Source organism: Antechinus flavipes, chromosome 3 (genome assembly GCF_016432865.1).
Source record: "Antechinus flavipes isolate AdamAnt ecotype Samford, QLD, Australia chromosome 3, AdamAnt_v2, whole genome shotgun sequence".
Classification (NCBI taxonomy): Eukaryota; Metazoa; Chordata; class Mammalia; order Dasyuromorphia; family Dasyuridae; genus Antechinus; species Antechinus flavipes.
This window is the reverse complement of record NC_067400.1, coordinates 301,866,290-301,874,893: the sequence shown is the minus strand read 5'-3', so window position 1 is coordinate 301,874,893 and position 8,604 is coordinate 301,866,290.

Sequence of the window (8,604 nt, the reverse complement as noted above, 5' to 3'; positions counted from 1 at the left end):
ATCTTTGATAAATCTGATTAGAAAAAGGAGAGAGGGAAATCAAATTAACAGTCTTAAAAATGAAAAAGGAGAACTTTCCACTGATGAAGAGGAAATTAAAGAAATAATAAGGGGTTACTTTGCCAAACTCTATGCCAATAAATTTGATAACCTAAGCGAAATGGATGACTACCTGCAAAAATATAGGCTTCCCAGATTATCAGAGGAGGAAGTAAATTGCTTAAATAGTCCCATTTCAGAAAAAGAAATAGAACAAGCTATTAATCAACTCCCTAAAAAAAAATCCCCAGGACCAGATGGATTTACATGTAAATTCTACCAAACATTCAAAGAACAATTAGCCCCAATGCTTTATAAACTATTTGAAAAAAATAGGGAATGAAGGAGGCCTACCAAATTCCTTTTATGACACAGACATGGTACTAATACCTAAACCAGGTAGGTTGAAAACAGAGAAAGAAAATTAGAGACCAATCTCCCTAATGAATATTGATGCTAAAATCTTAAATAAGATATTAGCAAAAAGACTACAGAAAATCATCGCCAGGATAATACACCATGGTCAAGTAGGATTTATACCAGGAATGCAGGGCTGGTTCAATATTAGGAATAACTGGCCATATTAATAATCAAATTAACAAAAGCCATATGATCATCTCAATAGATGCAGAAAAAGCATTTGATAAAATCCAACATCCATTCCTATTAAAAACTCTTGAGAGTATAGGAATAAATGGACTTTTCCTTAAAATAATCAGTAGCATCTATTTAAAACCAGCAGTAAGCATCATATGTAACAGGGACAAACTGCAACCATTCCCAATAAGATCAGGAGTGAAACAAAGTTGCCCACTATCACCGTTACTATTTAATATTGTATTAGAAATGCTAGCTTTGGCAATAAGAGTTGAAAAGGAGATTAAAGGAATAAGAATAGGCAATGAGGAAACCAAACTATCACTCTGTCCTGATGATATGATGGTATACTTAGAGAACCCCAGAGACTCTACTAAAAAGTTATTAGAAACAATCCACACCTTCAACAAAGTTGCAGGATACAAAATAAACCCACATAAGTCATCAGCATTCTTATATATCACTAACAAAACCCAACAGTTAGAGTTACAAAAAGAAATTCCATTTAAAGTAACTACTGATTCTATAAAATATTTAGGAATCTATCTGCCAAGGGAAAATCAGAAACTTTATGAGCAAAACTACAAAACACTTTCCACACAAATGAAGTCTGATCTAACCAACTGGAAAAATATTAAATGCTCTTGGATTGGACGAGCTCTTGGATTGGATATAATAAAGGTGACAATACTACCTAAATTAATCTACTTATTTAGCGCTATACCAATCAGATTCCAAAAACACTACTTTGATGAACTAGAAAAAATAACAACAAAGTTCATATGGAAAAACAAAAGGTCAAGAATTTCAAGGGAATTAATAAAAAAAAAAAAAATCAAATGAAGGTGGCCTAGCTGTACCAGATCTAAAATTATATTATAAAGCAGCAGTTACTAAAACCATCTGGTATTGGCTAAGAGATAGACTAATTGATCAATGGAATAGGTTAGGTTCAAAGGACAAAACAGTCAATAACTTTAATAATCTAGTGTTTGACAAACCCAAAGACCCCAGTTTCTGGGATAAGAATGCATTATTTGACAAAAATAGCTGGGAAAATTGGAAATTAGTATGGCAGAAACTAGGCATTGACTCACACTTAACACTGAACACCAAGATAAGGTCAAAATGGGTTCATGATCTAGGCATAAAGAATGAGATTATAAATAAATTGGAAGAGCATAGGATAGTTTACCTCTCAGACCTGTGGAAGAGGGAGGAATTTATGACCAAAGAAGAATTAGAGATCACTATTGACCACAAAATAGAAAATTTTGATTATATCAAATTGAAAAGTTTTTGTTGAATGGGTTGCAGTATATCCTAGATACAACATATGTGTGCAGAACCGAACAGTTTTCTTGTTGCACAGGGAGAAGTATTTGACTATTTTTTTCCAATCTTTCATTTTTTTGGTTTTGCTTGACTGATTCTTGATGTCTCAATGAATCAGTCATTTCTATTTGTTCGGTTCTAATTTTTAGTGAGTTATTTTCTTCGTTAGCTTTTTTTACTTCTTTTTGTATATGTCCAATTGAGTTGTTTTGCTCTATGGAATTTTTTTCCATTTCACTAATTTTTTTTTTTTTTTTTTTTTTTTTTTTTTTTTTTTTTTTTTTTGTGAGTCATTTTCTTTTTCCAATTCGCAAACTCTGTTTTTTAACTTTTCCAATTCACATTTCAGGAAGTTGTTTTCTTTTTCCACTTTATCAAATTTTTCTTTTAGTGAGTTATGAGTCTTTCCCCATTACTCTTTTAAGGTTTTTAATAGTCTCTTCTAGGAGAGCCTTTTGTATTGGAGACCAACAATCGTCTGGAGACTGCTATTAGTCTCTTTAGGGTTGAAAAGCTATTCTCTTTCTGTGTAGAAACTATCAATAGTTCTTTTGATTTGTTTACTCATTTTGTTAAAGCCTGTAAGGTCTTCCTTCAGAGCCAGGAGGTTACCAGCTTCCTCTGCAGAGCAGGGAAAGGTATATGGACGGGGTAGCTGTCCTGGGTACCGGCTACAAAAAGCAGCGAGGTACTGGAGTGCTCTGGGAAAGGGTTACCCACCTGAAAATAACTCAGGCCTGCAGGGCCAGGCTGGGAAAGTGCCTTTCAAAGAACCTCAGCTGTGTGAGATAATGACTGCCCTGGGGCTAGACACTTAGCAGTGAGAGTTTCACTTCCCAAGCCAAAGCCTGCCCTGGGGCTGTGGATATTAGCAGCTGAGCAGTGAATGGATTTGCAGGGACCGGAAGTGTCTGCCCGGGATGCGCAGTCAGCTGGGAGAGGTTCTATTGCCCCAGGCCGAGCACCCCACTGTGCCAATTAGAGGCTGCCCAGGCTGTGCCCGGCTGTCGTGCAGATTAGTAACTGCCCCCACAAAAGCCCCGAACTGCCGGATGTGGCCACAGGGCTGCGGTAAAATCTGCCTGAGTCACTTCCGGGTTTGAGGGGTTACAGCCAGATCTCGTTAGGTTCTGGCATTTTTTTAGAGGACCCTCTGTTTTAGGCTTTAACTTCTCTGCCAGTTTACTGCTTTGTAATCAAGGCAGAGCAGTTAGCCTATAGCAGAGTGGTCCCTATAACTTCTCTAGCCACAAAGATCACCCCCGCCCCTGGTCTGCTCAGGAGGCTAGCCTCTCGCTGCCTGTGCAGTCTGTTCCTGGCCCCTCAGGACAAACCTTTCCTGGCGAGCTTCCTGATCGGCTGGTAACTTGTAGTGCTTCTTATCTTCATGAATTTAAGCAGTGAAGAGTTATTTTTGAGGCTGGATTAAATAGTTGGTTATGAGGGTAATGAGAGGAGTTTAGAGAGTCGTGTGTGCCTGCTCCGCCATCTTGGCTCTGCCCCCGATAGTCTATTCTTGATCTCAGTGCTATGACTCTGCCCCTGCCTCAGTCTACCTCCTTGGAGCTTAGTGCCATGTGCATTTATACTTCATAGGAAGCACCCATTAGCTGATGGATGCTTTGAACATCAGCCCTGAGGCCATCATGCCCTCAGCACATTCTCTCCTTTTCAAATAAAATATTAAAAAATCTCTAATCTCTAGCTTGCCTCAGTTTCTCCAGCATTACATTTTGGAGGCTTTCTACCAAGATGTTAGAAAATGAGAGCAGGATTAGAGATTAGAGATCTTTGGTTGTCATTTTTGGGCCTTCAGGTAGTTGGGGTGGTTCTTGGCCTGGAGAGGCTGGCCCTCTGCATTCCTCCAGTCTCTGAAAAAGAGCTATTTTCAGCTGCAGCCCGATGGTGGATACCTTCATGTTCGGCCACGGGAGAGTAAGTCTGGATGTCTTAGGACACAATCTGATATGTTTACCTGTTCTATCTGTCTGTGCTAACATCTGGATTCTAAGAATAATAAAATGCCAATGGGCATTTAAATTCTGAGAAGAGTATCATTCCAGGACGCTGGATGATGCCCTCTGGTTTGGTTATCTTCTAAGACACATCTAGTCTGATCTAATTCTAAGCGCCTTTTTGGGCACTATCTGGTTATGTGTGCTAAATGTTTTGTTTAATGTTGTAACTGTAGAGTCTATGTCTGTGTGATTTATGTTCTGTGTGACTTTTTGTCTGTTCTGTTGGTTAAAGAGCTCTGCTAAAGGTTTAAAAACAAAGATTAAGAATTTGTTATTTCTTTTTTTTTATTATTTTTATTTAATAATTATTTTATATTGACATAATCCATGCCAGGGTAATTTTTTTTACTACAATATCCCTTGCACTCATTTCTGTTCTGATTTTTCCCCTCTCTCCCTCCACCCCCTCCCCTAGATGGCAAGCAGTCCTATATATGTTGGATATGTTGCAGTATATCCTAGATACAATATATGTTTGCAGAACCAAACAGTTCTCTTGTTGCACAGGGAGAATTGGATTCAGAAGGTATAAATAACCCGGGAAGAAAAACAAAAATGCAGATAGTTCACATTCGTTTCCCAGTGTTCTTTCTTTGGGTGTAGCTGCTTCTGTCCGTCATTTATCAATTGAAACTCAGGTCTCTTTGTCAAAGAAATCCACTTCCATCAAAATATGTCCTCATACAATATCGTTGTTGAAGTGTATAATGATCTCCTCGTTCTGTTCATTTCACTTAGCATCAATTCATGTAAGTCTCTCCAGTCCTCTCTGTATTCATCCTGCTGGTCATTTCTTACAGATCAATAATATTCCATAACATTTATATACCACAATTTACCCAGCCATTCTCCAATTGATGGGCATCCATTCATTTTCCAGTTTCTAGCCACTACAAATAGGGCTGCTACAAACATTTTGGCACATACAGGTCCCTTTCCCTTCTTTAGTATTTCTTTGCGATATAAGCCCAATAGAAACACTGCTGGGTCAAAGGGTATGCACAATTTGATAACTTTTGGGGCATAATTCCAGATTGCTCTCCAGAATGGTTGGATTCGACCATTCACAACTCCACCAACAATGCATCACTGTCCCAGTTTTCCCGCATCCCCTCCAACATTCATCATTATTTTTTACTGTCATCTTAGCCAATCTGACAGGTGTGTGGTGGTATCTCAGAGTTGTCTTAATTTGCATTTCTCTGCTCAATAACGATTTGGAACACTCTTTCATATGAGTGCTAATAGTTTCAATTTCATCCTCTGAAAATTGTCTGTTCATATTCTTTGACCATTTAACAATTGGAGAATGGCTTGATTTCTTATAAATTTGAGTCAGTTCTCTATATATTTTGGAAATGAGGCCTTTATCAGAACCTTTAACTGTGAAGATGTTTTCCCAGTTTGTTGCTTCCCTTCTAATCTTGTTTGCATTAGTTTTGTTTGTACAAAGGCTTTTTAATTTGATGTAATCAAAATTTTCTATTTTGTGAGCAGTAATGGTCTCTAGTTCATTTTTGGTCACAAATTTCTTTCTCCTCCACAAGTCTGAGAGATAAACTATCCTGTGTTCCTCTAATTTATTTATAATCTCGTTCTTTATGCCTAGGTCATGGACCCATTTTGATCTTATCTTGGTATATGGTGTTAAGTGTGGGTCCATGCCTAATTTCTGCCATACTAATTTCCAATTATCCCACCAGTTTTTATCAAATAATGAATTCTTATCCCAGAAGTTAGGATCTTTGGGTTTGTCAAACACTAGATTGCTATAGTTGACTATTCTCTCTTGTGAACCTAACCTTTTCCACTGATCAACTAATCTATTTCTTAGCCAATACCAAATGGTTTTGGTGACTGCTGCTTTATAATATAATTTTAGATCAGGTACAGCTAGGACACCTTCATTTGATTTTTTTTTTCATTAATTCCCTTGAGATTCTCGACTTTTTATTGTTCCATATGAATTTTGTTGTTATTTTTTCTAGATCATTAAAATATTTTCTTGGAAGTCTGATTGGTATAGCACTAAATAAATAGATTAGTTTAGGGAGTATTGTCATCTTTATTATGTTCGCTCGGCCGATCCAAGAGCACTTAATAGTTTTCCAATTATTTAAGTCTGACTTTATTTGTGTGGAGACTTTTTTGTAATTTTGCTCATATAATTCCTGACTTTCCTTTGGTAGATAGATTCACAAATATTTTATGGTATCAACAGTTATTCTGAATGGAATTTCTCTTTGTATCTCTTGCTGTTGGGTTATGTTGGTGATGTATAAAAATGCTGAGGATTTATGGGGATTTATTTTGTAGTCAGCTACTTTGCTAAAATTATGAATTATTTCTAATAGCTTTTTAGTAGAATCTCTGGGGTTCTCTAGGTATACCATCATATCATCTGCAAAGAGTGATAGTTTGGTTTCCTCATTGCCTACTCTAATTCCTTTAATATCTTTCTCGACTCTTATTGCCGAGGCTAGTGTTTCTAATACGATATTAAATAATAATGGTGATAGTGGGCAACCTTGCTTCACTCCAGATCTTACTGGGAAAGGTTCCAGTTTTTCCCCATTGCATATGATGCTTACTGATGGTTTTAAATATATGCTCCTGACTATTTTAAAGAAAAGTCCATTTATTCCTATGCTCTCAAGTGTTTTTATTAGGAATGGATGTTGGATTTTATCAAATGCTTTTTCTGCATCTATTGAGATGATCATATGGTTTTTATTTGTTTGGTTATTGATATAGTCAATTATGCTGATAGTTTTCCTAATATTGAACCAGCTCTGCATTCCTGGTATAAATCCTACTTGGTCATAATGTATTATCCTGGGGATGATTTTCTGTAATCTTTTTGCTAATATTTTATTTAAGATTTTAGCATCAATATTCATTAGGGAGATTGGTCTATAATTTTCTTTCTCTGTTTTCAGCCTACCTGGTTTAGGTATCAGTACCATGTCTGTGTCATAAAAGGAGTTTGGTAGGACTCCTTCAATCCCTATTTTTTCAAATAGTTTATTTAGCATTAGAGTTAATTGTTCTTTAAATGTTTGGTAGAATTCACATATAAATCCATCTGGTCCTGGGGATTTTTTCTTAGGGAGTTGATTGATAGTTTGTTCTATTTCTTTTTCTGAGATGGGACTGTTTAAGATATTTACTTCTTCCTCTGTTAGTTTGGGCAAGCTATATTTTTGGAGGTATTTTTTTATTTCTTTTAAGTTGTCGAATTTATTGGCATAAAGTTGGGCAAAGTAACTCCTAATTATTGCTCTAATTTCCTCTTCATTAGTGGCGAGTTCTCCCTTTTCAATTTTAAGACTAACAATTTGATTTTCCTCTTTCCTTTTTTTAATCAGATTTACTAAGGGTTTGTATATTTTGTTGGTTTTTTCATAGAACCAACTCTTAGTTTTATTAATCAATTCAATAGTTTTTTTACTTTCAATTTTATTGATCTCACCTTTTATTTTTAGAATTTCAAGTTTAGTGTTTGACTGGGGGTTTTTAATTTGTTCCTTTTCTAGCATTTTTAATTGCAAACCCAATTCATTGACCTTCTCTTTCTCTATTTTATACAAATAGGCCTCTAGAGATATGAAATTTCCCCTTATTACCGCTTTGGCTGCATCCCATACATTTTGGTATGATGTCTCATTATTATCGTTTTCTTGGGTGAAGTTATTAATTATGTCTATGATTTGCTGTTTCACCCAATCATTCTTAAGTATGAGATTATTTAGTTTCCAATTATTTTTTGGTCTACTTCCCCCTGGCTTTTTGTTGAATGTAATTTTCATTGCATCGTGGTCTGAAAAGGATGCATTTACTATTTCTGCCTTACTGCATTTGAGTTTGAGGTTTTTATGTCCTAATATATGGTCAATTTTTGTATAGGTTCCATGAACTGCTGAAAAGAAAGTGTTTTCCTTTCTGTCTCCATTACATTTTCTCCAGAGATCTATCATATCTAACTTTTCTAGTATTCTATTTACCTCTTTGACTTCTTTCTTATTTATTTTGTGGTTTGATTTATCTAATTCTGAAAGTACAAGGTTGAAATCTCCCACTATTATAGTTTTACTGTTTATTTCTTCTTGCAGCTCGCTTAATTTCTCTTTTAAGAATTTAGATGCTACCCCACTTGGTGCATATATGTTTAATATAGATAGTGCTTCATTATCCATGCTACCCTTTAGCAAGATATAGTGCTCTTCCTTATCTCTTTTAATTAGATCAATTTTTGCTTTAGCTTGATCTGAGATCAGGATGGCTACCCCTGCTTTTTTGACTTCACCTGAAGCATAGTAGATTTTGCTCCAATCTTTTACCTTTAACCTGCATGTATCTCCCCGCTTCAGGTGTGTTTCCTGTAAACAACATATTGTAGGATTCTGGCTTTTAATCCATTCTGCTAACTGCTTCCTCTTTATGGGGGAGTTTATCCCGTTCACATTTATGGTTAGAATGACCAATTCTGTATTACTTGCCATCTTGTTAACCCCGGTTTATGCTTTTCTCCCTTCTTTCCCCTTTACCCCCCTTCCCAGTATTAAGCTTGTGAGCACCACTTGCTTCTCACAGCCTTCCCTTTTTAGTATCCCTC